A 19,616-nucleotide genomic window follows, 5' to 3' on the forward strand; every position below is an offset into this window, starting at 1 on the left:
CCAATGGCATTTTTCACAGAACTAGAAGAAAACATTTTACAATTTGTATGGAAACACAAAAGACCCCAAATAGCCATAGGAATCTTGAGAAAGAAAAACGGAGCTGAAGGAATCAGGCTCCCTGACTTCAGACTATATTACAAAGCTACAGCTACGTTAATCAAGGTAGTATGGTACTGGCACAAAAACAGAAATATAGATCAGTGGAACAGGATAGAAAGCCCAGAGATAAACCCATATACATATGGTCACTTTATTTTGATAAAGGAGGCAAGAATATATAATGGGGAAAAGACAGCTTCTTCAATAAGTGGTGCTGGGAATACTGGACAGCTACATATAAAAGAATGAAATTAGAACACTTTCTAACACCATACACAAAGATAAACTCAAAACGGATTAGAGACCTAAATGTAAGGCCAGACACTATAAAACCCTTAGAGGAAAACATAGGCAGGACACTCTATGACATAAATAACAGCAGTATCCTTTTTGACCCACCTCTTAGAGAAATGAAAATAAAAACGAAAATAAACAAATGAGACCTAATGAAACTTCAAAGCTTTTGCACAGCAAAGGAAACCATAAACAAGACCAAAAGACAACCCTCAGAATGGGAGAAAATATTTGCAAATGAAGTAACTGACAAAGGATTAATATCCAAAATATACAAGCAGCTCATGCAGCTCAGTATCAAAGAAACAAACAACCCAATCCAAAAATGGGCAGAAGACCTAAATAGACATTTCTCCAAAGAAGATATACAGACTGCCAACAAACACATGAAAGAATGCTCAACATCACTAATCATTAGAGAAATGAAAATCAAAACTACAATGAGGTATCACCTCACACCGGTCAGAATGGCCATCATCAAAAAATCTACAAACAATAAATGCTGGAGAGGGTGTGGAGAAAAGGGAACCCTTCTGCACTGTTTGTGGGAATGTAAATTGATACAGCCACTATGGAGAACAGTATGGAGGTTCCTTAAAAAACTAAAAATAGAACTACCATACTTCCCAGCAATCCCACTTCTGGGCATATACCCTGAGAAAACCATAATTCAAAAAAAGCATGTACCACAATGTTTGTTGCAGCACTGTTTACAATAGCCAGGACATGGAAGCAGCCTAAGTGTCCATCGACAGATGAATGGATAAAGAAGATGTGGCACATATATACAATGGCATATTACTTGGCCATAAAAAGAAACGAAGTTGCGTTATTTGTAGTGAGGTGGATGGACCTAGAGTCTGTCATACAGAGTGAAATAAGTTAGAAAGAGAAAAACAAATACCGTATGCTAACACATATATATGGAGTCTGAAAAAAATAATGGTTCTGATGTACCCAGGGCCAGGAGAGGAATAAAGATGTAGATATAGAGAATGGACTTGAGGACACAGGGAGGGGGAAGGGTAAGCTGGGATGAAGTGAGAGAGTAGCACTGACATATATACACTACCAGATGTAAAACAGATAGCTAGTGGGAAGCAGCTGCATAGCACAGGGAGCTCAGCTCGGTGCTTTGTGACCACCTAGAGAGGTGGGATAGGGATGGTGGGAGGCAGTCGCAAGAGAGAGGGGATATGGGGACATATGTATACATATGGCTGATTCACTTTGTTATACAGCAGAAACTAACACAACATTGTAAAGCAATTATACTCCAGTAAAGGTGTTAAAAATCTTTTTGAAAATGCAAATGGCGATATTACACGTTCTCCATAAAAAGAGCTTACCGTTTAAAGAAAAGATTTTTATCAAAGATAAGTCCTGTCTCTGCGCCTGTGAGAAGTGATTCTTAACCACTTGAGCCATATTTAGCTTTCTGACTCACCTATTGCTGCGGGTGGGGTGGGGTGGTGGTGGGCAGCTGTGACACCAAAGAAACACTTGTGAAAGTCAGCCATGAGTCACAGCTCACCTGAAGACAGATTTAATCATAAGATTATACAACACTTTTCTTTCTCCTCTTGTTAGCACCACAACAGAGGTCTAGTATAATAAAATTGGATTACAGCTGAAGTAGCTGTAAGACACAGACTTTTTCTGATGAGGAGTACTAAGAGAAGCCTGTAGTTAGGGGAGACAAAAACAAATACTCCAAAAGAATCTGAAGCCTCTGGCACCCATAGCTACAGCGAATACTAAACAAATTCATCTCTAGCCAGATGAATATAATTCCTCACATTAATGTCCCACTTATTTCAGGTCCTATTATGCAATGCAACGTATCTGATGTTTAATAAAAACTTACAAGATATTGCAAAAGGTAGAAAAAACACAGACTGAAGAAACAAAGCAGGCATCCGAACAAGACTCAGATATAACTCATATATTGTAGTTATCAGAGAGAGAATTTAAAATAACTATATTGACCTAATCAAACTTCTAAGCTCTTGCACAGCAAAGGCAACCATAAACAAAGTGAAAAGACAACTTATGGACTGAGAGAAAATATTTGCAAATAATGCGACCGACAAAGGCTTAATTTCCAAAATATACAAACAGCTCCTACAATTCAATAAGAAAACAACAAACAACCCAATCAAAAAATGGGCAGAAGACCTAAACAGACATTTCTCCAAAGAAGGCATACAGATGGCCAACAAACACATGAAAAGATGTTCATCATCGCTAATTATAGAAGAAATGCAAATCAAAACTACAATGAGGTATCACCTCATATCAGTTAGAATGGCCATCAGTAAAAAGGCTGCAAATAACAAATGCTTAACAGAGTCTGGAGAAAAGGGAACTCTCCTACACTATTGGTGGGAACGTAAATTGGTGTAGCCACTATGAAAAACAGTATGGAGGGTCCTCAAGAAACTAAAACAGAGTCACCATATGATCCAGCAATCCCACTTCTAGGCATATACCCAGATAAAACTCTAATTCCAAAAGATACCTGCACCACTGTGTTCATAGCAGCACTATTTATAAATAGCAGCACAAAATAATGCCATTTACAGCAACATGAATGGACCTAGAGATTATTATACTAAGTGAAGTTAAGTCAGAAAGAGAAAGAACTAATACCATTTGATATCACTTATATGTGGAATCTAAAATATGACACAAATGAACATATCTACAAAACAAAAACAAACTCACAGATATAGAGAACAGACTTGTGGTTGCCAAGAGGGAGGGCTGGGGAGGGAAGGACTGGGAGTTTGAGATTAGCAGATGCAAACTATTCTATATAGGATGGATAAACAACAAGGTCCTACTGTATAGCACAGGGAAGTATATTCAATATCTTGCTTTAAACCATAATGGAAAAAAGTATGAAAAAGAATATATATGTATAATTGAGTCACTTTTCTGTATAGCAGAAATTAACACAAGATTGTAAATCAACTATACTTCAATAAAAAAATAAAATAACTATGTTTAATTTGTTAACAGTTGCAAAGGAAAAGGTAGACAACATGCAAGAACAGATGAATAAGTAAGTAGAGAGTTGACAACTCTAAGAAAGAATCAAAAAAGAAATGATAGAAATAAAAAACAATATAACAGCAAAAAATGCCCTTAGCAGACTCATGAGTAGACTGAACGCAGTCAAGGAGAGAAACAGTAAGCTTCAAGGTATGTCAGTAGAAATGTCCCAGACTGAACTACAAGTAAAAAAAGAATGAAAAAAAGAAAAGAAACAGAATATCCAAGAACTGTAGGAAAATTTCAAAGGATGAAACACACACAACTGTAAAATCCAAGGAGAAAAAAGAGATAATGGAGCAGGAAAAATATTTGAAATAATCCTGGCCAAGACATCTCTAAAATTAAAGACAAACACCAAACTACAGGTCCAGGAAGCTAAGAAAACTCCACACAGAACAAACACCAAAAAAATCTACACTTAGGCATATCATATTCACACTGCAGTAAACTGACTTAAGGTTTGATGAGCTCCATTATCATGATCCATTAAAATCTAAAACTGACTACCACAACAGAAACTGCATAACGTTCATTATCAGGAAAATGATGAAAAGGAAAATTGTGCTTCCCTAGTTTGTAAAAGTGCATGTACCTTAAATTGGTACTTACCATAAAATTACTTAGTGCAAACATCATACACTATGACAAAACATGAAAAACAGTACTCTTAAAGGAGAGAAAATATAAGAACAGCCATGATCACCATTTGCACTCACTGGTATAAGAGATCCTAACCTGTTCAATTAGATAATGGAAATATAAGTGAAATTTTAATAATGTTATTTTACAGGTATTATCAATAAACTTATATAATTTCAAGAACTACAAACTACTAAAGCCAGTAAGAATTCAGCAAAGTTGCTTAGAAAATATAATGATTAAAAAGCAACATTACTATACAGACACAATCAGCTGAAAATGTAACATTTTAAAAGTCCATTTGCAAAAGCACAAAATCTTGTAAAGAAATAAAAGAGAAATGCAAGACATATAAGGAGAAATGTATACAACCTTATTATAGGACCTTTAAAAGGTGATTGATAGATTATATATATTTATATATATATATATTTAATATATATATTAAAAAAATTGAAAAAATATTTCTTCCCAAAGTAAAATAAAATTAGAGTAAATGTGACTCCAGTAAAATTTACATGATTTTTCATCAGACTTCTCTATGTCCAAAATTGAAACAGAAGGATGAAGAATAAAGAGCCAACATTGGCCAAGGCAAGCGTGAAGAAGGAATGGAAGGAGTGGATTCATTCATCCTACAATCCATCAAGACGTAAGTAGAATAATTAGATTACAGCATGGTATTTGTGCAAGGATGATGAATAAAACAATAAAATAAAATAGAAAATCAAGAAATATATCTATGCATATATGAAAGCTCTGTGAATGGCAGAGTTAGAGTTTCAATTCAATAGGGAAAGGATAAATTATTCAATAAAAAACAATATCAGGACAGTTGGTTACCAGCATGGAAAAAATAAAATAGAACTCCAAATATAATATAATTTCCACACTATCTAAAAAATGTAAAGATACTTTTAAAAGAATACATAGAAAAATATCTTTGTTTCTTCAATAGCAGAGAACAATAGCTTAAACAATGCAAAAAACCCACAAAGCACACACACATATATCAAACCAAAAGAAACAATTGATAATTTTACCACATTAAAATGAAAACATTCTATCTGGGTAAGGAGTTCCTGAGATAATCCCTTTTCTAGAGCTTGGGGTCCTTTGTGCATATCTCTCTTCGTAAAAATGATTTACTTCCTTTGGTTACTGCACCGTCCCTTAAAATTAAAGACTGAAACTATTAAATATTTTAAAAAGCTGATGAAACTTGATGACATTAAAGTATGTTGAATTAAGGCATGCATACTATGTGTGAAATGTTAAATGTGTCAGTAGCACTTATATTTAAAAACTACCTCTGGGTTACTAGTGTAGGTAAGCCCCAGAATTCTCATAGACCTACACTAAATAAGATCCAGGAATATTCTCAGCTGATACCATAAAAGAGGGTGCTTAATGGCCATCTCTACAGTACAGTCTGAGGCAACATAATCTCATCCAGTTCGCCAATATTTTACTGTAGATCCTCTGATGGAAGTGCTATTTCCCTTGAGGATGGGAAACGGTCAAGCTTCCTTGGGCATCTGAAAGCTGCAGGAACAATTTCACAACTCTCACTCTCCTTTGACTTTAGTGTATGCAAACCACTCCTGAACGTTAATAAACATTAGCTATATACCTCCCTCTTAAGCCCTGCTGAGTGTCAAGGTTCAGACGCAGACATTGAAGCATGTCTGTTTATGACTCATACCTTGTGAGGTTGTGTCTGATTTAGGAAGGAAAAATCTTATTCCCGCCTCAACCCCTGAACCTAGAATATTAGTCCTTAATGAATACAGTGTAACATTATGAAAGTGAAAACACTAGCCATAGATTATGGGCAATATGTATGTGACCCAAAAAATCCATGAACGACTATAATGCAAAATATATTTTTAAAAACTACTACAATCTGGTAAGAAAGCACACCCTAATATAAAGATTAGCAAAGGGTTTCACCAAAAAGAAACTCTGAAAGGCCAATAAACTCTTGCACAAATTTTCAATGTTACTAATATATCAAATAATTTCAAGTTAATATAAGAATGAGAAAGCAACCCGTATCAAATATGGCAATTCCAAAGTAATAGACACAGTAATATTTCATAATATCTAAGGAATTTATTTAAAACCTGAAACATGGAAGAAAGTTCAACAATGAAACTACTGAAATGTTTATACTGGGTTTTTTTTTTAATTAAGACATTACTTTTTAAGAGCAGTTTAAGGTTCACAGCAAAACTGAGGAAAAGATAGAAATTTTTCATATACTTACTATTCCCTGCCTCCACACATGTATAGACTCTCCTATTACTAATATCCTCAACTAGAGTGGGACATTTGCTACAACTGATTAACATAAAATTGACACATCATAATCACTCCAAACCCATAATCTACATTACCATTCACTCTTGGTGTTTTACATTCTCTGGGTTTGGACAAATGTATAATGACATGTATCCATCATTATGGCATCAGACAGAGTATTTTCACCGCCCTAAAAATCCTCTGTGCTCTGTCTATGTACCTCCTACCCCCAAACACATAGCAACCACTGATCTTTTTACTGTTTTCATAGTTCTGTTTCCAGAATATCATATAGTTGGAATCATGCAGTAGGTAGCCTTTTCAGATTGGCTTCTTTCTTTAGTAATAGGCATCCGTCAATTAGGAATAAAACTACTATACAAATCCACGTGCAGTTTTTTTTTGTGGACATAAGTTTTTAACTCTTTTCGGTAAATAGAAAAGGAGCATGACTGCTGGATCATATGGTAAGAGTATGTTTAGTTTTGTAAGGAACAGGCGAACTGTCTTCCAAAGTGGCTGTACCATCTTGCATTCCCACTAGCAGTGAATGAGAGTTCCTGTTGCTCCACATCCTTGCCAGCTTTGGTGTTGTCAGTGTTCCAGATTTTGGGCTTTCTAATAGGTGTGAAGTAGCAACTCACTGTTGTTTTAATTTGCATTTTCCTTATGACATGTGATGTAGAACATTTTTTCACCATCTGTATATCTCCTTTGGTGAGGTACCTGTTAAGGTCTTTGGCTCATTTCCTAAACATGTTGTGTTTTCATTGTTGAGTTTTAAGAGTTCATTGTGTATTTTGGACAACAGTCCTTTATCAGATGTATCTTTTGAAAATATTTTCTCCCAGTCTGTAGCTGGTGCTCTCATTCTCTTGACTTTGTCTTTCAAAGAGAAGTTTTTTTTTTATTTTTATTTTTAAAGAAGCCCAGCTTATCAATTATTTCATTTGTGGATTGTTTCTTAGGTGTTGTATATAAGAAGGCATCGCCATACCTAGTGTTATCTAGGTTTTCTCCTATATTACCTTCTAGGATTTATAGTATTGTATATTACATTTAGGTCTCTGATCCATTTTGAGTTAACTTTTGTGAAGGTTGTAAGGTCTGTGTCTAGATTCTTTTTTTTGCTTGTGTATGTCCAGTTGTTCCATCACCATTTGTTGAAGAGGCTGTCTGCTCCATTGTATTGCCTTTGCTCCTTTGTCAAAGATCAGTTGACTATACTTATGGGGGTCTATTTCTGGGCTCTCTATTCTGTTTGCCTGTCCACTGACCTATTTGCCTATTCTTTCACTAATACTACACTTTCTTGATCACTGAAGCTTTACAGTAAAACTTGAAATTGGGTATCATCAGTCCTCCAACTTTGTTCTTCTTCAATATTATGTTGGTTATTCTAGGTTTTTTGCCTCTCCACATAAATGTTAGAATCAGTTTATGAATATCCACAAAATAACTTGTTGGGATTTTGATTGGGATTGCATTGAATCTATAGATCAAGTTGGCAAGTAATGGCATCCTGACAATATTGAGTCCTCTCCTCCATGAACATGGAATATCTACTTTTTTAGTTGTATGTTTATACTGTTTTTATGTTTTACTTGCATGAGATCCTTTTATATGCTCTGGAATTTACAATTTTTGAATCACTTAAATTATTAAATTACATAGTTGCTTTTGTGATACAAGATAACTTGTATAAATTTCATCAAATATTATGAGGTTTATTCTTGTTTTCAATTTTTTAGTAAACTTCTATTTATTCAGAATGATTATGAAATGCTGGTTAATTTACATTCTAGTGAAGTGAAAATTCCTATACGTCCTAAGCAAAGATTACTAATTTGCAAGGAATTGCAGCATATCAAAACACATCAAATACGAAAAAGAGAAATAAGATATAAATCTCTATAACTAACCATTCCTCATAAAGATTTCTGGTGCCTTGGAATTGTCATTCTTATTATTTTTAATGTATCTGATCTGTGTATTTTTAAAGTAAATCCCTTATATTTGCTACTTCTCATACGAGTATCTTGCATAAAAGTGCATTGCAAAATGTATAAATAAGTGGTCTTTTGGTTTATTTGGAGTAGGTAGACTACAGTTACTGTTTTCTTAATATCTAGACATTTCTGAAGGTAACTCAAGAAATAGCCTGTGAAACAAAAGCATAAAAAATAACTATTTGAGAAAAACACCTGCCTGAGTCTAGAGCACAGACTTGATAATTTCTGAGGTTTGAAATATATGAGAACAAAATATTACCTGTCACATGGGTATCATGTGGCAAAAATAATGATAAGGATACTAACAAGACTGGGTAAGGATAAGTTCGACTTAATGATTGCTAGATTCTTACTTGACATTTTCTTAAATATCTTCCTTATTTATCATTACTTTTCATAATGGAACAGTATAGATCTCTTTTCATAAATATCCTTGCACAACTGCATGAGGAGTCATATATATGGATTTTCTCCCCAAGTACTAGAAATCAGGAATACCACTGTGAAACTACCAATAAAATGTAGCAGAGCATTGCTGAAGAGGTTTAAAGAATCTCTCTATACCTTTAATAAAAGTTCCTTGTATGTTAGGATGAATAGAGGACAAATCCAAGAAGTGATTCAGATGTTGGATGTCTGCCAGGCTCACTATTATGTCACTCACTCCTGGATACCAGTTTCCAGACTGAGGATATTTACATATAACTGCATCAATAAAATCCATGAATGACATAGGTCTGCTCATTATCACTGTAATTGTTATATATAGAGTCATCCTTTAATTAAACCTGATCTAAAATTTTGAGATTCTACCATTTCATTTCAAGACGCATATAAGAAATATTGAAAAGTGCTTCAAAATATAACCCTGATAAAATGAAAACATTTTATTAAATTACATATAAAATGTTTTGTCAGAATTTCCTTTCCAGTCCTCTCCTTTGAGTAGAGAATTCTTATTACAGAAAAGTGTATCTTTCTGTCTCTTTAAAAATAATGAATGCATGTTTTCAATTGTGGATTATTTCTGTGTTAGAATCATTATTGTGGTAGGTATTGAAATAATCTAAAAGGCACTCATTTGCCTGTAACAGAACTCTATCTTCAAGACATAAAAAAGTAAGCAGGTATTAAAAGGTAATTTGTTTTCCAGATATTAAACAGTATGTTAAGGCTTCAGGATTTAGCATAGTAATCCATATTTGCATGCAAGTGATCAAAAAGAAAGCCAGATTCTTATTATGGATTTAGAATTGCCCGACATTGAGAAGAACAGACAGCTTAAAACAAAAGTTGCTTTTACCTCAGCAACAGAGCTTTCGCCTCAGTTGCCAAATCTTATGTGCCTGATCTTTTACCATATAAATACACAGAAAATGTGTTTTATGTCAAGTTAGTTATACCTTTAACATTCCTAATAGTCCATTAATTAATTAAACAAATGAGATCAAGCTACCATCCTGCAAGGTCACAGTCATCATCCATCCAGCTTTATATATGTAACCAGGGGTGATGGAAGAGGTTATCATAAACATCACCTCCTGCTTGTCTGCATCCCCAATGGTGTGCTTTATTTATCCCCTCTAGGTGATAAAATATCTTTAGCACCACTGATGCTCTTAAACATTCTAGGTACCAAATACTTTTGTGTCAAAACCATATTATCTAAGTTAAGTGTATTATCTAAGTTAGCAGTTTTCAAAATCAAGTCTCTAGGTTTTCTTATATTATTAATGTTTTCAGCTGGTAATGATATGTCTCTGAAGTCCCTGAGTTTTACACATCCTTCCATGTAGTTCTAAGCATACATTTCACTATTTCCTCCCTTCATATTATGTCATTAGCAATATTAAGTTACTGTTTATGACCAATATAGCATACACATTTTCTCACAGTCTGTGAGTTTCTTCCCATGGTAAATCATGAATTTTTTGCTAAAAGAAGTCTTTGTACTGCCAATTTTTTCCTTTTCTGTAAAGTCTCCCACACACTGTTGAATATTGATGGAGAGATGCCTCGGTTTACCCAGAGAATTCCAAATCTGACATATGTTAAAATACCCTAGTGCAGAGCACAGTGCTATAAGGGAGGTGAACTGCATAGTCAGTGGAACAGGGTGCTCATCACAATAAACTGGGTAAGGTTGGGTCCATACAAATTGGATTTTTTCCAATGGGTTTCATAGCCAATGCTTTGCAATTAAGACTGTTGCCGTGCATCTAATGTCAGTTGCCAGGAGTACTCTCCACATGACATCAGTTTCTTCTGGCCCTAAATGTAAAGTAATCATTATCTCCTAAAGCAAAGCATTTATTCAGACCTTTTCCCAGGACTCCTCACAGTAAGAGCTGTAGTGTTAGCAACTCACAGGGCCAACACTAACAGTAGGCAGAGAGTGCAGAGGCTTTTCTAAATCAAATATTGCCAGCTAAGACATTTTAAATTTTGGTGTCAGTACTTAAGGGCTTTGGGGAGAACTTGCATCATCTCTCTAGCTTCTGGAATTTTTACCTAAATGAGACAACACATCAGCACATTAACAATAGTCCAAGGTTGAAACCTATCTCTGAAGCCCAGACAAAATCTACTTCTGGTAAGAATTACATTGGCATAATCTCAGATGCAAGTAAACTCTTTTTACACTGAACATGACTATGTGTAGCTTTTCATCACTATTTATCTTTTGCTAGTTCTTTCTGCATTGTAATACTCTTACCTCTCCTACTGATTTATAATTATTTTTAGACAAAAATTTCAGTCGGATTCATTTGTACCTGCTTCATAACAGCAAGGACAGGGTCTTGATCCATCACTTATTAAAAAACAAGACATTGAAGAATGATGCTGAGGCTAAAACGGGGAGAGGGTGACAGGATAAGGGCACTGAAAATCCAGACACCTGCTGTGAATGGTGAGCATGCAGTAAGTTGGGGTCAATCTCTGACAAAAAAAATGCAAAAACAAATGAAGAGATCTAATAGTTGATACTTAAAAATTTTGTTCCAGTTGATGTCCTTGGAATCTTTCTTTTCTAAAATAAAAGCAAAAGAATGCTCATGTTTTACATGATAGAGAGAAGCTTCCTGTATTTTACCAACCAATATCTTGGATTTAACACTCATATTTAAACATTTGAACATTCATATTTAACACTTACCATTATTAGTATAGAAGTAAAATAAATTTATGCCACTACTTGCAATGCTATCAGTTCTAGAAATAAAGAAGTCTGGCTCTTGTCAGGTGAATCAGAGTTTCAGGAACTTTATAATAAATGTCATAACAGTTGTAAGGAAAACTGTCTCAATAAGTCACTAAAGAAAGGCAAACAACAAAATAACAATAACAAAAAACCCAAGTTGGCAGAAAGGCAAAATTTAAGTACTAAGTTTCCAGTAACAGTTCCTGTCTGTTATAATTTTCTCTCCCTGATACTCCAGTGATTTTTTTTTTTCGGATCTCAGGGATTTTTCTCTCTTAAAACACACACACACACACACACACACACACACACACACATACACACACGGGGCAGTGGGGGATTGGGGGGGAACTCTATGCCTGTGTTCACAGTGCCTAAAGGAAAAGAAGGGGTCACAATGTTGAGCAAAACGGACATGGATTGTGACCTTCTAGTGCTTTCCATCTGGAAGGGATATCAGTATTAGTCAGACAACTGTACAAAGAGACATAACATGTTAATGAATTACAGTTATATGGTGCTATGAGACCATATAGTTGGGTTGGCCAAAAAGTTCATTTGGGTTTTTCCATAAGATGTTACAGAAAAACCTAAACGAACTTTTTGGCCAACCCAATAATAAAAGGATGATCTTATCAGGGGGAGCAACAAAAGCTTCCTTCAAGAAGCAACTACTGTGTTGATATACCAGGCAAAAAGGAGATGGGAGTGGTGATCTGCTTAGGGAGAAGCAGCCATGTACAAAGACCTCGTTGGAGGTCACATGACAGGAAAGAGGAACTGAAAGGCCTCTGCATCTAGAATGCAGGGAAAGATGAGTTGGAGGGATTTAAAAAAGTGCTAACCTATGGGAGTGTGGTAAGCCAGGAAAAGAAACTTGTTGAATGTTCTAAGGGGAATGGTCTTCGGAGAGGTGTGTCATCTCAATTTTGTATTTTTTAAAGCTCTCTATGGAGAGCAGACAGAATAGATGCATCAGTGGGCATAAGCAGATAATTCAGGAGGCCTCTGGAGTAGTCCAGGGGAGAAATTATGGTAGTTGGGACCAGAGTACTGATGGTCCCAAATGAAGACAAGTGGATGAATTCAAGAATAAATTTTGGTAGGGAAATGTGACCAGATTAGGTGACCAAATTGTGGAATAAAGGAGAGGGGTGAAAAGAGGATTCATAGTTTTTCTGGTACATGATGATGTCATTTACTGAGCTCAAATCCATCAAAAGAGTGTATTTGTAGAGATGGCCAAGAGCTTAGTTTGCAACATGTTAGATTAAGGCACTTAGGTGATTAGGTGTATCAATTTGGAATTAACTGGCACTAAGTACGTAAGTGAGAGTCATTAGCAAGTTTGCTTTCTTTGAGAAATTTTTTATTCTCCCTTCTTTTAAAATGAGCACTGCATGATATAACGTTTACTCTCTGCTCTACCTGTCAGGATTATTGAACCTAATTCATGTAACCACTTTAGCATATTACTTTGTCCTATCAATAACACTAATTCTCTATCTATGTTTTTGTGGCTCAAGAATCTGGAATGGTTTCAAGTATATACATATATACCTAAAGATATTAAGCATAAAAGAAAACTGGTTGAGAGCATATTCAAATTTTTAAAGCTACCTCATAGAAATAATATAATAATCAAATAATCAAATAAATTAATGTTTATTAAAAAGGACTAGAAAGTGTCAAATGATTATAAGTTGGTCATTATTATGATGAGGGGCTAAGCCACTGTCAATAAATGTTATCAGAGTTGATAACTTACAAGTCTTAAGTGTAGGGGAATTTTTTCAGAATAAGTGTTTTAAATATTATATATTTAATGTCATTAAGGATACCTTAATATTTAGAAGGCATACTAGCCTTGTAGAGTTATTATCATTGCTGTTATGTGTATAGTAAACAATCTTTAGATAAATATATACATACCTATATATTTACACAGGCATGCACATTTCCTATTCAGATATTACTGTTTTTCCTTTAAATTTATCTGTGCTTTAGCTAAACAAGAACAGCAGAAACAGACAGAAGTACTACTTACTGGCCAAGACTAATTGAAGATGCCACAATGAGAAAAATAACCATCATAGCAACCACCACCATCTCAACTGTCCTGTACTAATAACAAACAGGCATTCCATTCCCACATTATTTTATTACTTCTCCATTCATATTTTTTGCTTCCACTAAGAAAGTTCCCAGTACCCCATTTAGTTTTTTAAAGGGATTTTAATGGACGTGCTATGAATTTTCAATGAGCTATTTGAAATTTGAGGAACCTAATTAGGAATGTATTTACTTTCTCTTTTTTAAACGTGATTAATTCCATGCAAGACTTTCAGCTTAATGTTACTCCAAAGAAAAAAATTAATAGGGAAAAGGAGGCTCTACTTTTACAGACTAATGGACTGGTAATTTAAAAAATTGAATTAAGCATTAACTCAGAAGTGTCCTTGTCAATATATAAATTATTTCTGTTTAGCCTTCTATTGCCAGGTTAATTAACTAAATCCTCTGGCCTTGATTATAGCTATTAGCAAATGAAAATGTAGTTGAATTCACAAAGTCTTGTGATTTACACTAGGGAATCTATGTCAGTAAATATATCTCCTTGGCTAACAGCTTTCATAAAGTCAGATGTTTATTTAGATAAAGAAAAATAAATAATGTTTCCCTTATCTGTGGAAAACAAAAAATCGTTAATTATCTAATTAATTGTTTGGGCAGATAAACTCTCTGGGATTTCTTGTGATGTTGCCTTTAAGAAATAAACCCAATACATTCCACATCTTCAGCCTGAAATCACCTCAGGCTCAGAGATGATCCTCAATTTCTTTAAGAAAAGTAAAAGGTGGAAAATTTAGAATGTCTTCCTCAAGTTGTTTTATTTAATAAAAAGCTCAAGGACAAAAGCCATGAAAGCAATTCTTAAGAGAAATGAATAAATCATGTACAAAAGGAGCACAAAGTAATAAAATATACATAGAAAAAACCTACACTAAAATAATGATTTGTAATCTATCTTCTGTATATTCAGACTCATCATTTTATGCTACAGTTATAGTTATAATGAATTAACCTCAATATAACCTAATATATCCTTTTGTTTATGTCTTAAAAGTAGTCCTTCTATATTACTTTGAGTACACTAGCAACGATATACTGGCTGCCTGTTTTAAATCTTATACAACGTAGCACCCTGATTCATAAATTCTTAACAACAGTCTCTATATTCCCTTAAGGACACAGACCTGTTTGTGCTGGCATTTTAAGCTGCAATATATTGCAAAATAAAACTAAGCTTATTAAGTATCTCCTACCCATTCCCTTCAAGGAAATTTCAATTGGCAAGCACCCAATTACTGAGAGACAATCTAGGCTATATCAAACTTCTGCTCCCTATACAAATGCACGCAAAATCATTTTCTGTGTGGTCACTTTGTGATACAAATACACCCTTAACAGCAGCAAGGGATGCTTATATCAAGTGTTTGGGAGAAGAAGGAAAAAAATAAACATGTCAAATTTAAACCAAATAAACTAGAAAAATGGCAAAATTATAGAATCTTATACATGGACCAGGAAAGTCTAAACTTTTCCAAATAAATTGTCTTTATTTTTTAAATCCTGAGAATATAGTCATGTAATTGATGTGTTTACCTGATTTATCCAGTAATTAGAAAGCCAAAAGATAAACATGTAGCTGGGAATTTGGTTTTGGGTAGTACACGATACATTATGTTATATAATTTGTAATCTGTCCCTCTTTTTCATTTTATTATCATACATGTGATTTCCCTTTTCCTTAGTTTTTCCATATGCATATTTATAGGCTGCCATAACTCTCCTTCAATGACACAGAGAACATATCATTCAGTAAATCAACCAATCAAGAAAAGTGCTATTTCTAGCACCAGTCGCTTACCCTCCATGTAGCACTAGAAATCACAGGCCTGGAAAGAGTACTTGATTTTTAAGAATCAAAAAACTAGGGATTTTATTCCATCTTCATAACTCATTAGCCAAGCAACTTTGAGAAAATACTTGGTCATTCTGAATCTGTTTATTCATGTGCAAAATTATTATTTTAATCTCTCCCTTGTGTATGCCTAAAGGCTGCAAATATGAGTCATGATAACACAGGTGAAATAATCTCAAAAAAAATCTGCAGATTCCATAAATATATAGGTTAGCAACATACAGTGTGGCAGACTTTGTATTTCCAGAAAGACAGGACTCAAAAAATAAACGAAATAATCAGTGATGAATAATGCTGGTTTTTAACTTGTATATTAATTTGCAAGATTTCTATTTAGCCTCCCCTAAGCGTTTTCGAACCCACTGGCCAATGATCAAACTGAATGCAAGCAACTTACTTCTGGAGTCTGAAGAGTTCCTCACTGTTGAGAAGGAGTCAGCACTCGGCCTGGCTGCTGCAGAAGACGGACAGGGTGAAAGCATCTCCAAAGTTGATTCTGAGGATGGTGACAGAAGTAAGGTGCTCAGCTACTACATATCTTCCCAACACCTGGCAGAATGGTTACAGGGACTCTTCAAAGGAGACAAGCACAAAAAAATTATATCAAAATATGCTTATGAAGTATCTTTGAAAAATATAGTTGCTGTTAACTGTGTGATCGATTTCAAACTCTATCAGGAATATCACTAAACAGAATTTAAATAGATTTGCATAATAAGGCTTTCCAGTGGAATGTGCAATATGCTCTGATTCCAATAGATATGACAGCAGTCTGCTTTTCATTTTTGGAAATCTTCTTATCTCATAATTGAAAACAGTTTAAACAATCAAAAGATACATCATAGTTCAATTTTCTTTGTATTTCAATCAATTAAACTTGTAGGCTAATGTTAAACAAATTGTGTAAGTCAAAAAATACTAATCATCACCTACTAAGTACCAGATACCTGACGCTGGGGATACAGCAGTGAATGAATCGCATTAGTTTTGCCCTCATGGAGCTAATAGTTTTGTCATGTTGCCTGTTTTTTCTTAAATAGGGAAAATCCATTTATGTCAACCCATATGTCGAGGGAAAAAATACAGACGTGCCATTTATATTTTAACTTCAAGTCAGCAGATTGCTGATTTCTACCTTTCTGAGGGTTCCATGTCAATTTAAATAATAATCTACCTAGCTCTATCAGACACAATATTTAACTTTCTTTCCCCTAAGATGTATATAATAGTACCAACTGATATTCAATCACTGTCATTTTTAATGTAGAAACAGGCTGTTTTAAAAAACGTTCTTAAAATGAATAAAAGCATTTTGATTTTATTTTGGCTATGGCTTATTTTATCTGCAGAGGCAAACATGAAGAGTGATACAATTCCAAAGGGTAAGAATAAAAAACAGACAGAAGATGACACAAGGATGACTCGGGTTTCGTTTATTGTTACTGCTATCTCCATTTGTGAAGATGTATGAATGGTCTTATAAAGCCAGAATTTAAGAGGGTGATTACGTTGTCCTGACATACCCAATAATTAGGACTTCATTCAAAAAGAAAGTTAAACTATTGCTAAATTAATACGGAATTTATTCTGAAATGCTAAAAATCAATACACAGATAAATGGTAAATTTGAATAAAAGTACATTACACTTTATTTATTTCAAGTTATTTTTATGAATCTGTGAACCAATCTTATCTTTAAAATTTATATTTATCATGAAAGATGTTATTATAAAATTATAGAATAAATCAGACACAACCCCCCCACAGATATAAATCAATCATATGCCAAACATCTGAGATAGCTATTGTCTGCCTTTTCATTTATTTCCTTCCATGAATATTTTAAACTAAAATTTACATTTATATATACATGGTAATAATATAAGAAATCCAAAAGTAAAAGTAAATCACCCTTTAAACCAAGATATATCCCCCTCAGAAAGAACCAATTTCACATTTCAGAACATCCTCTCAGAAATATCTCATGAATATATAAGTGTGTGTGCATGTGGAGATTTTTATACATACATAAGAATTTTCTATGCTGTTTTGTCCTATTCCTTTCATTTAATATATCATGGTGATTATTCAATTTCTACCTTCTATCATCAACACCATCCATTCCATCAGTCAATATCTATCATATGAATACAACATAATCTGCTCATAATATGTCCCAATTGAAAATTGTCATTTCCAGGATTTTGCTATTATAAAAATGGTATGGGGGGGGACCTTGAAGATGGCGGAAGAGTAAGACGCGGAGATCGCCTTCCTCCCCACGGATACACCAGAAATACATCCACACGTGGAACAACTCCTACAGAACTCCTACTGAAGGCTGGCAGAAGACCTCAGACCTCCCAAAAGGCAAGAAACTCCCCACGTAACTGGGTAGGGCAAAAGAAAAAACAGAGACAAAAGAATAAGGACGGCACCTGCACCAGTGGGAGGGAGCTGTGAAGGAGGAAAAGTTTCCACACACTAGGAAGCCCCTCCGCGGGCGGAGACTGCGGGAGGCAGAGGGGGGAGTTTCGGGACCGCGGAGTAGTGCACAGCGACGGGTGCGGAGGGCAAAGCGGGGAGATTCCTGCACAGACGATCGGTGCCGACCAGCACTCACCAACCCGAGAGGCTTGCTGCTCACCCACCGGGGCGGGCGGGGCTGCGAGCTGAGGCTCGGGTTTTGGTTTTGGACGGAGCTCAGGGAGAGGACGGGGGTTGGCGGCTTGAACATAGCCTGAAGGGGTTAGTGCACCACGACTAGCCGGGAGGGAGTTCGGGGAAAAGCCTGCACCGGCCGAAGAGGCAAGAGACTTTTTCTTCCCTCTTTGTTTCCTGGTGCGCGAGGAGAGGGGTTTAAGAGCGCTGCTTAAAGGAACTCCAGAGACGGGCGCGAGCCGCGGCTAAAAGCGCGAACCCCAGAGACGGGCGCGAGCCGCGGCTGAGGGCGCGAGCCCCCGAGACGGGCGCGAGCCGCGGCTGAAAGCGCAAACCCCAGAGACGGGCGCGAGCCGCGGCTAAAACCGCGGACCCCAGAGACGGGCGGGAGACGCTAAGGCTGCTGCTGCCGCCACCAAGGGGCCTGTGTGCGAGCACAGGTCACTCTCCACACCCCTCTTCCGCGGAGCCTGTGCAGCCCGCCACTGCCAGGTTCCCGGGATCCAGGGACAACTTCCCCGGGACAACGCACGGCGGGCCTCAGGCTGGTGCAACGTCACGCCGGCCTCTGCCGCAACGTCACGCTGCCTCTGCCGCCGCAGGCCCGCCCCGCACGCAGTGCCCCTCCTTCCCCCATCCCCCAACCCCCGGCCTGAGTGAGCTGGAGGCCCCGAATCAGCGGCTCCTTTAACCCCGTCCTGTCTGAGCGAAAAAACAGACGCCCTCCAGCGACCTACACGCAGAGGCAGGGCCAAATCCAAAGCTGAGCTCCTGTGAGCTGTGAGAACAAAGAAGAGAAAGGGAAATCTCTCCCAGCAGCCACAGAAGCAGCGGATTAAAGCTCCACAATCAACTTGATATACCCTGCATCTGTGGAATACCTGAATAGACAAGGAATGATCCCAAATTGAAGAGGTGGAATTTAGGAGCGAGATCTATGATTTTTTTCCCTTTTCCTCTTTTTGTGAATGTGTACGTGTATGCTTCTGTGTGACATCTAGTCTGTATACTCTAGCTTCCACCATTTGTCCTAGGGCTCTATCCGTCCATGACTTTTTTTAAAAAATTCTTTTTCTTAATAATTAAGTTTAATTGTAATAACTTTATTATACTTTACCTTCGTTCTTTCTTTCTTTCCTTCCTTCCCTCCCTCCTTTAGACAACGAATCACCCCAAATTGAGGAGGTGGTCTCAGGGAGCAGGATTTATGATTTTTCCCCCTTTACCTCTTTTTGTGAAGGTGTATGTGTATGCTTCTGTGTAAGATTTTCTCTGTATAGCTTTGCTTCCAACATTTGTCCTAAGGTTCTATCCGTCCCTTTTTTTTTTTCTTCTAAATATTTTTTAATTCAATAAC

General features: G+C 36.1%; 1 protein-coding gene across 1 annotated transcript in view; it reads right to left on the reverse strand.

Annotated features, from left to right (window-relative positions):
* LRFN5 (leucine rich repeat and fibronectin type III domain containing 5) overlaps nucleotides 1–19,616 on the reverse strand; it is a 263,104-nt gene that overhangs the window by 121,115 nt on the left and 122,373 nt on the right. Inside the window, exon 2 of the mRNA XM_065872092.1 lies at nucleotides 15,996–16,170. The gene's annotated coding sequence lies outside the window, so the exon portion shown is untranslated. The remainder of the gene's footprint in view (nucleotides 1–15,995; nucleotides 16,171–19,616) is intronic.

The sequence above is a fragment of the Phocoena phocoena genome, chromosome 2 (assembly GCF_963924675.1).
Source record: "Phocoena phocoena chromosome 2, mPhoPho1.1, whole genome shotgun sequence".
NCBI lineage: Eukaryota > Metazoa > Chordata > Mammalia > Artiodactyla > Phocoenidae > Phocoena > Phocoena phocoena.